Genomic DNA, 12,178 nt, shown 5'->3' with positions numbered 1-12,178 from the left:
AATATTATAAACTCAAGGTATATGAACCCTAAGATAAATATTATAACCCCTAAAACAAACATGGTTGACCATGGTTCATTTTCATATTGAGACAATCTTTGTCACAAACTAACGTTGGACCATGGTTGATCATGGTTCAACATTATTTATTTTTCATATTGAGACAAGCTTTTTCACCTTGTGATGTCGGACCATGGTTTATTTTCATATTGAGAAAATCTTTGTCAAAATGTGATGTTGGACCATGGTTTACCATGATTATAAATGCAAGGGATTTATATTAAAACCAATGATTTATATCATAAACCCTATGAATAATATTACACCCTAGGAAAATGAATCCTTAGATTAATAAACCCAAAGGACTAATATTATAAACCCAACAGAATATTAAGCCCGAGGGATTAATACTAAAATCCCAAGGGATTAATATTATAAACCTTATGTATATAAACCCTAAGATAAATATGATAAACCCTAAAATAAGCATGGTTGACCATGCTTTACCATGGTTGATTTTCATATTGAGACAATCTTTGTCACAACACAATGTTGAATAATGATTGACCATGGATCACCATGGTTGTCACAATGTGACATTGCATGAAGAGAATCTTTGTCACAATGTGACCATGGTTATTGACCATGGTTGACCATGGTTGATTTTCATATTGAGACAATCTTTGTCACAATGTGACGTTGGAACATGGTTGACCATGGTTGATTTTCATATTGAGACAATCCTTGTCACATTGCCACATTGGACCATGGCTGACCATGGTTGATTTTCATATTGATGATATTAATAATAAACCCAAGGGAATAATATTAAGCCTAAAGGATTAATATTATAAATTGAATGTATATAAACCCTAAGATAAATATTATAAACCCAATGGAATAATAAACCCAAGGGATTAATACTAAAAATCCAAGCAAATAATACTTAACCCAAGGGATAAATATTATAAACGCAAGGTATATAAACCCTAATATAAATATTATAAACCCTAAAATAAACATGGTTGACCACAATTGATTTTCATATTGAGCCCAACTTTGGCACAATGCGACATTGGACAATGGCCCTAAAATAAACATGGTTGACCATGTTTTACCATGGTTGATTTTCATATTGAAACAATCTTTGTCACAATGCCATGTTGAACAATGATTGACCATGGATCACCATGGTTGTCACAATGCGACATTACACGAAGAGAATCTTTGTCACAATGTGACCATTGCTATTGACCATGGTCAACCATGATTGACCATGGTTAACCATGGTTTATTTTCATATTGAGACAATCTTTGTCACAATGCAATGTAGGAACATGATTGACCATGGTTTATTTTCATATTGAGACAATCCTTGTCACAATGGCACATTGGACCATGGTTGACCATGGTTGATTTTCATATTGATAATATTAATAATAGACCCAAGGGATTATAAAGCCAAGGGAATAATATTAAACCCAAAGGATTAATATTATAAACCGAAGGTATATAAACCCTAAGATCAATATTATAAACCTAAGGGAATAATAAACCTAAGGGATTAATACTAAAAACCCAAGGGATAAATATTATAAACCCAAGGTGGATAAACCCTAAGATAAATATTATAAACCCTAAAATAAACATGGTTGACCACGACTGATTTTCATATTAACACAATCTTTGTTGTAATGTGACATTGGAATATGTTTGAACATGATTTATTTTCATATTGAGACAAACTTTGGCACAATGCAATGTTGGAAAATGGTTGGGAATGTTGACCATGGTTTATTTTCATATTGAGACAATATTTATCACAATGCGGCATTGGACCATGGTTGACCATGATTGTCAGGATGTGACGTTGGAACAAGAGACAATCTTTGTCAAAATGTGACCATGGTTATTGACCATGTTTGACCATGATTGAGCATGGTTGACCACTTAGACAATCTTTAACATAATGTGATGTTGGAACATCGTTGATCATGGTTGATTTTCATATTGAGACAATCCTTGTCACAATGAGACATTGGTTGGTTTTCATATTGAGAGAATCTTTGTTACAAAGTGACGTTGGATCATGGATGACCATGATTATAAACCCAATGGATTTATATTAAACCCAAATATTAATATTATGAACCCTATGAATAATATTATACCATATAAATATGAACATTTAGATTAATAAACCCAAGGGATTATTGCTAAAAACCTAAGGGATTATAACACAATGAAATAATATTAAACCTAAGGGATAAATATTATAAACCCATGATATAAAAACCCTAAAATAAATATTATAAACTCAAGGTATATGAACCCTAAGATAAATATTATAAACCCTAAAATAAACATGGTTGATCATGGTTCATTTTCATATTGAGACAATCTTTGTCACAAACCGATGTTGGACCATGGTTGATCATGGTTCAACATTATTTATTTTTCATATCAAGACAATATTTGTCACATTGAGATGTTGGACTATGGTTTATTTTCATATTGAGAAAATATTTGTCAAAATGTGACGTTGGACCATGGTTGACCATGATTATAAATGCAATGGATTTATATTAAAACCAAGGATTTATATTATAAACCCTATGAATAATATTAAACTTTAGGAAAATGAATCCTTAGATTAATAAACCCAACGGATTAATATTATAAACCCAACGGATTAATATTATAAACCCAACGAAATAATAAGGCCAAGGGATTAATACTAAAAACCCAAGGGATTAATATTATAAACCCTATGTATATAAACCCTAAGATAAATACGACAAACCTTCAAATAAACATGGTTGACCATGTTTTACCATGGTTTATTTTCATATTGAGACAATCTTTGTCACAATGTGATTGAACGATGGTTGCCCATGGATCACCATGGTTGTCACAATGTGACATTGCATGAAGATAATCTTTGTCACAATGCGACCATGGTTATTGGTCATGGTTGACTATGATTGGCCATGGTTGACTATGGTTTATTTTCATATTCAGACAATATTTTTCATAATGTGACATTGGAACATGGTTGACCATGGTTGATTTTCATATTGAGACAATCCTTGTCACAATGCCACATTGGACCATGGTTGATCATGGTTGATTTTCATATTGAGACAATATTTGTGACAATGAAAGGAAAATGAGCATTCGCAAATACCTTATTAGCATGCTTGATCCAAATACCTTATCGACATGCTTGATAATTTTTTGAAAAGACAAAAGAAAATGCGTGAGTCCTCTCTTTTTTTAGCAACATAAATAACCACTCGAAATTAAAATTTAAGAAAATGTCATGTAAAATAATATCCATTTAGATCATGGACGGTCCAAAATATAAATTATTATAACATTATTTTGGATTTTTAATTAATTAATTTATTTAAATGGTAAATAATTAACGTTTGTTTCTATTTATTTTTTTAAATGTGTGCAATAAATATTAATATTTTTTTGATCTTCCAATATTTCTTGGTTTTACAATGGAAATAATTTTTTTTTAAGTACTTATATTTTATATATATAAATCATAATATTATTTTAGATTTTTAGTTAATTTATTTATTTCAATATTAAATAATTAACATTTTCCTTTATTCTTATTTTTATAAATGTGTAATATAATCTCTTTGAGTGTAATCACAAGGTAAATCATTAACTTAAATTGCCCTTAGTTTGAGATTAAGCTATAATAAAAATTACCCTTTACCAATGTAAAAAATCATTACTCCCACTTTTAAATTCAATTCACTTAGACTTATTATATAGCTATTTATTTAAAATTAATTATATCTTATAATTGAATTAATAATAATTTATTCTTTTACTTATATAGAAATTGTATATTAACTTTATTATTTTTACTTCTTTTTTCTAAGACAAAAAAAATCAATATCAACTATCACTATTTTACAAACTTGTACCATGCCACTCAAGCTAATTCCTCTCACTTATTAGTTTGAATCTTAAAAAATTACAGTTAATCAAATTAACAATTTTATCTTAAAAAACCATAGTGATCTGAAAATCACTCGTGAATGATCTCAGTTAGTTAATAAGGTATTACAGACTCATGTGTTGGGGTGTGTCTATGTTATTTTAAGCAACAGATCAATAAGATTGCGAAATACACAGACACTTGAAACAATGAGAGAAACACAGTAAGCAAATATAAAAACACGACAAGCTTAATAAGGAGTTCACCCAATCCTCCTGGGCTACATCTCCTAGTCCAGCCTTCAGTGGTGGCCTTTTCTATTGTGTCTTAAAGCAGATATTTTACAATAAGGAGCTCAATTTGAGTCTCACTTAACAAATGATGATCAGTAGGGTGGTACTTGGATTCCCCAAGCCTCTTGAGTACATAGACTCCCCCTTACTGGATCTCGACCTCAACTGGTCTCAATGTTATGAGTCCAATTTGGTACTCAATATCTGACAAGTATACATAGAGGAGTTGCTTGAACCTCTCAAGCCCTCTTTGGAGTTCACAGACTCTCGGACTCCCTCTGTCTCTGTCTGCTCGATGCTACCTTTGCTCTGCAGGTTAGCTCGGCTTCTTTGTTCTCTGTAATTCGCTTCTCTTTCTCTACTTTTGTTCTCCCCCTGTTCTTTGTCTGTTCGTGGCTTAAAACCAATATGCTCCCTGACTATTCATTTCCCCTTCTCGTCTCTTTGGATCGCCTACCTCGATCCGCTGGAATTCCCTTGCTCTGCATCGTTATCATTGTGTAACGCTACATAGAGAGGTGGCCACTTGTCGCCTTACGAACTAAGTGTCAGTTTTCTTTTGAACGGCCATTATTTCTGTTACTCCAGGATTTGCCCGCGAAACTGATCCTTCAGCCAACTCATCGGTCATGCCGGACCTCAAATCTTTATGTTCCTTAGTCTATTTTCCCATTGAATCTGGTTATCCATCGGGTTAATTCTTTGTCGTTGATCTGGAGCCTCCAAATCCTACAGTCTCCGTCTATATCACGCAGGTAAGTTGCTCGACCGTTACTCACGCGATGTAAGTGGTTTTCTCTCTCATTCGCTAGACACGAATCGCCCAGTGTATGACATCACTCTGAACTTGGCCAAACCCACTTACCACTCGAAGTGCACGTGATATCCTACCGGTTTTGGGCGCAGGACTAGCCTCCTGACGTTTTCCGCACGGTTTCCTGTTTTCCTCATGACCGAGCGCTTGGGGCTTTCCTTCTCTGAGGGTTTTGTCCTATGATGCGCTAATCGTGTATCAGAAACTACCTCTGTTTCTGGATCTAGGCTTTCGATTGCCAATTTGCGTCCATGCGCGGTCTCCATGGGCCAACAGTCAGCGCGCTTTGACCGAGGGTCCTCGTTGTTCCATGCAGGCCACAATTGTCATTGTCCAAAGGTCATTTCTGATACTTGTTATTCATAAGATTTGATCTAACATAATTTTGAAACAGTCATGAGAAATGTTTAAGGATCCAATTTGGATCACAACCTTCCCATTCAAAAAGCTTTTGGACCACCAAAAGTTGGTTTTCAAGTATCAACTAAGTGAGGGTATAGCTGTCTCACTTGTCCAATCTCTATCCATTTTGCACTGCTTGGCTTTGAACCCTTGAGTCCAATCCTGAGGTACTCAACATCTCCCCTACGCATCATCCTCACCTTCCTATCCAAAATTGTGTCTTCCTACAATTCATTAAGATATTCAAGTAACAGATCATCAATAGAAGGCAATTGACTTTGCTCTTCAGGATCTTCAATTAATGAAGGTTCAAATAGTCTCAAGTTGTCTACATTAACGACTAAGTAGATGTTTATGTAAGCTAGTAAATCAAGGTGAAAAGCATTCTCACCAATTTTCTTAAGTATCTTGAAAGGTCCATACCTTATTAGCTTTAGCTTTTTACCTTCACCTTGCATTCTGTCTTTGCTGATATACAGCCATACTTGATCACCAACTTGGAAACTATGCTCCATCCGATGCTTGTCATGCCTTGCCTTGTATTTGACTTGGCTCTTTTCCAGTTGTTCTTGTACTGCCTGGTGAATCTCTTGGATTTGTTCAATGAACTTGGTTGCCGTATCCACATCACTGTGTCCATCAACTACTATGTCTTTACCGAATACAAAATCCAAGGGAGACCTTGGTGTGAAACCAAAATAGGTCTCAAAAGGAGATCTCTGTGTAGAAGAATGGTTTGCTCGGTTGTAAGCATGTTGCACATAACACAAATGTTCATCCCAAATCTTGGGATGCTTGCTGCAATATCCTCTGAGCAACTGGATCACTGTCCTATTGACCACTTTTGTCTGGCCATCTGTCTGTGGATGAAAGGTTGTGCTTTTCTTCAGTTTGGTGTCCATCAGTTCCCACAAACTCGACCAAAGCTTCCCAACAAATCGGGTGTCTTGATCAAATACAATGGAAGTGGGTAATCCAAAATGAACCCATACATGCTGAAAGAACAACTTTACAGTTTGTTCAGTTGTAATCTGTTTAGTACAAGGTATCAAAATACACATTTTGTTGAACCTATCCACAACAACATGACCTTTCCTAGATTTAGGCAGTCCTCCAACAAAGTCCATGGAAATACTTTCCCAATGATGAGAAGGAACTGGCAGTGGAGTGTACAAGCCTATTTTTCTATAGCTGGGCTTGATTTTAGCCCACATGGTACACCCTCTTACATATCTAGAAACTGTCTCATTCATTTTTGGCCAATAACAAAATCTTTGCAGCTGTGCAACTTTTTTACTTACCCCAAAGTGACCTGATATTAGAGAAGTGTGTGCTTCCCGAATTATCTTTACTCTTTTAGTTTGTGGAATGCATAGCTTCCCACAATGATACAAGAGTCAGTCCTTAACATGATAATCCAATTCTTCTATTCATTTGCCTTGACTTAAAGTTGCATATACATCTTTAAAATCTATATCTTGAGCATATTGTTTAATGTAGCTCTCATGCAGTACTAAATTATGCTTAAGTATAGTGGATGCATTTATAATAGGTCTAGATAACATATCTCCAACTTTATTGTGTATGTCCTTTTTATATCTGATGACTAAATGAAACTGTTGTAGAAAACCCATCCACCTATAGTGTCTTGATTGTTGCAACTTAGTTTGGGAGTGTAGATATTGAAGTGGTTGATGATCAGTATGTATGACTGTCTCTTTGCCCATTAAGTAATGTTTCCACTTTTTCACACTTTGTACTAATGCATACAGTTCTTTATCATATGTTGGATAGTTAACTACTGCAGAATTAAATGTCTCGGAATGATAACATATGGGTTTACAGTGTTGTATCAACACTGCTCCCATGGCATCGTCACTGGCATCTATTTGGATCTCAAACGGTCTTTGAAGATCAGGCAGTTCTAGTATTGGTGTTGTACTAATCTTTTCTTTCAAGGTGTCGAAGGCTTTCTGTTGTCTGCCTCCCCACTAAAACACCTTGTTCAATCCTGTCAAAGCATGTAAGGGATCTGAAATTAAGGAAAAATTAGAAATAAAATTTCTCCAATATTGTGCTGCTCCTAAGAAGCTTCTCACTTCTGTAGCAGATTTGGGTTTAGGCCAGTTTATAATGACTGCAAATTTAGAGGGATCTATCTTCAATTCACCAGCCCATACTCTATGTCCCAAATAATTCAGATGTTTTGCTAAATTCACATTTTGAGAGTTTAACATAAATTTTTTCTCTTTTCAAAACATCTAGCATCTACTTAACATGCTTTAAATGTTCTTCCCACATTTTGCTAAATATAAGAATGTCATCCAGATATGCAATAACAAAATCATCAAGAAAAGGTCTTAGTACATCATTCATTATTCTCATGAAAGTAGCAGGAGCATTAGTTAAGCCAAAAGGCATAACCAGCCACTCATACAATCCCTGATTTGTTTTGAAAGCAGTCTTCCTTGCATCTTGTTGTGCAACTCTGACCTGATGATATCCACTATGCAAGTCTAACTTGGAAAAATAAGCAACTTCCTTTAACTGATCTAGTAGATCATCTATGCGAGGAAGGGGATAACGATTTTTTATCGTTATCTTATTCAGTGCTCGGTAATCAATGCACATTCTCCACGAGCCATCTTTCTTTCTCACCAAAATGATTGGTGACCCACATGGTGACGTGCTAGGTCTGATGAACCCCTTCTCGAGCAACTCCTGCACCTGCTTCTTGATTTCTGCATTCTCTAAAGTGGGCAACCTATACATCCCAATGTTAGGCAATGGAGCATCTTGTTGCAAATTAATATCATGTACTATTTCCTTTTTGGGTGGCAGACCTTTAGGTTCTTGAAACAAGATATCATACTCTGAAACAACTTTTTCTAAATTAGCTTGACGTTTAGCATCATAGCCCTCAAATACATTGGTTTTATCAGGTTTCTTTTCCTTTACAACCACCAGTAAAAATTGTTTTCATGAATTTACAATTCGTTTCATCTGCCCTGAGTTTATGAGAGTACAATTAGTCTTGAGCTTATGAGCTCTTACAAAGTATTTGATTCCATCTTTAACGAGTAGATACTTGTTCTTAGCTCTATAGAAAATATCTTTTCTATCATACAAGTAAGGAATTCCTAAAACAATTCCACATATATCCAGAGGAACTATATCTAACTCAACCTCATCTACAAATGTTGACCCAAAAGAAAACTTAAGTTTACATTGTCTAGTCACTTGTAGTTGTGCTTTATCACTTAACCAACCTAATGGGTATGGTTTCTTGTGAGGTGTAGTCAGTAATCCCAACTTCTTTACAATTGCTTCAAAAATTAAATTTACTTGGGAGCCACTATCAAACAAAGTATCAATCTTTTGATGTTGGGAAATAACTCGAATATGGAAAAGCTGATGTCTTTTTCTCTCATTTTCTTCATCATTAATAGATTGTGCAGAATTACTAGTAAATGCTTCAAAAATTTTACCCCTTATACCTATGGCTACAATGGTTGTTTCATCTCCTGAGTCCGACCCCAAATATTTCTAAATATCTGCAGCAATCTTCTTCTTCTTGCCCTCGAACTTCTTAGATCTCAGCTTCGGATGCAGAATCCAACAGTGCTCATCATCATGCCCATCCTTTTTACAGTGAGTGCATGAAGACTTTGTCTTTTGTGCAGTATTGGCCTTTCTTTCCTTCCATTTATGTTTTCTTTTCTCCTTATTCTTACTTGCAATGGGTTTGGATGATCCCCCAACTTCTGGGTTCCCATTCTTTCCTCTAGCTTCTAGATGTGTAGCTTGAACAAATACCTCATCTATACTAGTGGGATTAAACATGAGGATAGTGTGTCTCATGTAGCTGTGTAGACCCCCTATGTACTTCAGCAGAGTCTCAGGTGAGTCTAATGAAATTCCTAGAATCAAAGCTCTCTTCCTAAATTCTTGAGTGTAACCCTGTACACTTTGCCCTTTCAATTGGCGAAGAGTTTTCCAGCTCATCATGGCTTGCTGCATGTAAGCTAGTGGATAGAACTATTTTTTTGTTGCAGAAACAAATTCACTCCAGATAGAAAGAATCTTACCATGTTTCTTCATGTTACCTTGTGTCCTTCCTTCCCACCATACCAAGGCAGTGCCTCCGAGGCGTAGGCTGGGCAGCTAAATCTTACTCTTGTCTGAGTCGATACTCTACACTCTGCAATAAACATCAATTTTTCTGATCCAATTATCCAGCTTCTATACATTCAACTCTCCATCATATATGGGTAAATCAAATTTAACATCTAATTTAATCAAAGATGCCTTCTTTTTGTGTTCAGGGCTATTAGGAGGTGTGAGAAAGCTTTCTTCTTTCCCTTTGCCTTTCGAGTGGTCATGGAGGAGAGATTCTTCTTCTCCTTTATCTTGTTTGGAGCCTGATGAATCCTCATCTTTATGTTTCCTAAAGTCCTTATACATTTCCTCTACCATGGACCTCATGTCCAGGATACTATCTATAAATTGAGGGTCTGGCCCCAAGGGACTTTCTTCTGACATTTTCTTTCGAGGATAGACTCTTCCAATCTTTGGGTTAGTTTTGACCAGCTCTCCTTCTCCTAATTTAAGCTTTTATCTAGTTAGCATTCAACAGCAAAATCTAGCACAAACTTTTCTAACCTTAAACAACCTAGGAGCTCTGATACCACTTGATCTGAAAATCACCCGTGAATGATCTCAGTTAATTAATAAAGGTATTATAGACTCATGTGTTGGGGTGTGTCTATGTTATTTTAAGTAATGGATCGATAAGATTGTGAAATACACAGGCACTTGAAATAGTAAGAGAAACACGATAAGAAAATATAAAAACACAACAAATTTAATAAGGAGTTCACCCAATCCTCTTGGGCTATATCTCTTGGTCCAGCCTTCAGTGGTGGCCTTTTTTGTTGTGTCTTAAAGCAGAGATTTTACAATAAGGAGCTCAATTTGAGTCTCACTTAACAAATAACGATCAGTAGGATGGTACTTGGATTTCCCAAGCCTCTAGAGTACAGAGACTCCCCTTTACTAGATCTCGACCTCAACTGGTCTGAATGGTATGAGTCCAATTTGGTACTCAATCCCTAACAGCTATACACAGAGGAGTTGCTTGAACCTCTCAAGCCGTCTCTGGAGTTCACATACTGTCGGAATCCCTCTGTCTCTATCTTCTCGATGCTGCCTTTGCTCTGCATGTCAGCTTGGCTTCTTTGTTCTCTGCAATTCGCTTCTTTGTTCTCTACTCCTGTTCTCCCCCTGTTCTTTGTTTGTTTGTGGATTAAAACCAATCTGCTCCCTAATTGTTCGTTTCCTCTTCTCAGCTCTCTGGATCGCCTGCCTCGGTCTGCTGGAATTCCCCTGGTCTACGTCGTCATCGCTATGTAACGTTGTGCAGAGAGGTGGCCACTTGTCACCATACGGACTGAGTGTCAAATTTCTTTTGAACAGTCGTTATTTCCATTACTCCAGGATTTGCCTGTGAAACTGATCTTTCTGCCAACTCATCAATCATGCCGAACCTCAAATCTTTATGTGTCTTAGTCTATTTTCCCGTTGAATCCAATCATCCATCGGGTTAATTCTCTGTCGTTGATCTGGAGCCTCTAGATCCTACGGTCTCCGTCTATATCATGCGGGTAAGCTGCTCAACCATTACTCACGCGATGTAAGCGATTTTCTCTCTCATCTTCCAGACACGCGTCACCCAGTGTATGGCATCGCACTGAACCCGTCCAAACCTACTTACCACTCAAAGTGCACGCGATATCCTGCCAGTTTTGGGTGTGGGACCCACCTTCTGACATTTTCCACACGGTTCCCTGTTTTCCTCGTGACTGAGCACTTGGGGCTTTCCTTCTCTGAGGGTTTTGTCCTGCGATATGTGATTTGTGCTAATCGCGTATCAAAAATTGCCTCTGTTTCTGGATATGGGCTTCCAATTGCCAATTTGAATCCATGTGCGATCTCCATGGGCCAATGATCAGTGCGCTTTGACCGAGGGTCCTCGTTCTTCTGTGCAGGCTACAGTTGCCATTATCCAGAGGTCATTTCTGATACTTGTTATTCATAAGATTTGATCTGACATAGTTTTGAAACAGTCATGAGAAATGTTTAAGGATCCAATTCGGATCACATAGTTAATCAAATTAACAGTTTTTTAAAATTTAAATCGAAAATCCATTACAACCCACTTTAAACTAGAAACACTTAAATTAACGAATCTTGTTTTGACTTAAATAGATGAATATAAAATTTCAAAGGTGATACCAAATACACATTTGAATTATCTTATTAAGCTTATGTCATTTACTTTATTGTACACTTTGTATATTAAAATGCATTGGAAACGTTATTTACTAAATTTATATATGACATCGACACCCCTGTGCTTTCATGGTGTACTTTAAAATCCAAATTCATAATTCCAATGTCTTTGTTTGTCTTTGCTTGACACACATATCTAACACAACACTTGATTTTAAGAAAATAAATAAATAAATAAAAATCAATTAATTACCATGGTTACTAGTACCATCACATTTACCATCCACCACTTGATTTAAAAAAAATTAATAAATAAATAAAAATTAATTAATTACCATGGTTACTAGTACCATCACATTTACCATGCATGTACATCATTATCCAATTAGTCTAGTTAGGACTAATAAAAGTTGT

This window comes from Pinus tabuliformis, chromosome 4_1 (assembly GCF_031772625.1).
Source record: "Pinus tabuliformis cultivar Carrire ecotype Pingquan chromosome 4_1, CPIR1, whole genome shotgun sequence".
In the NCBI taxonomy this organism is placed as follows: Eukaryota; Viridiplantae; Streptophyta; class Pinopsida; order Pinales; family Pinaceae; genus Pinus; species Pinus tabuliformis.
The sequence above is the reverse complement of the archived record's forward strand: the minus strand, read 5'-3'. Positions refer to the sequence as shown.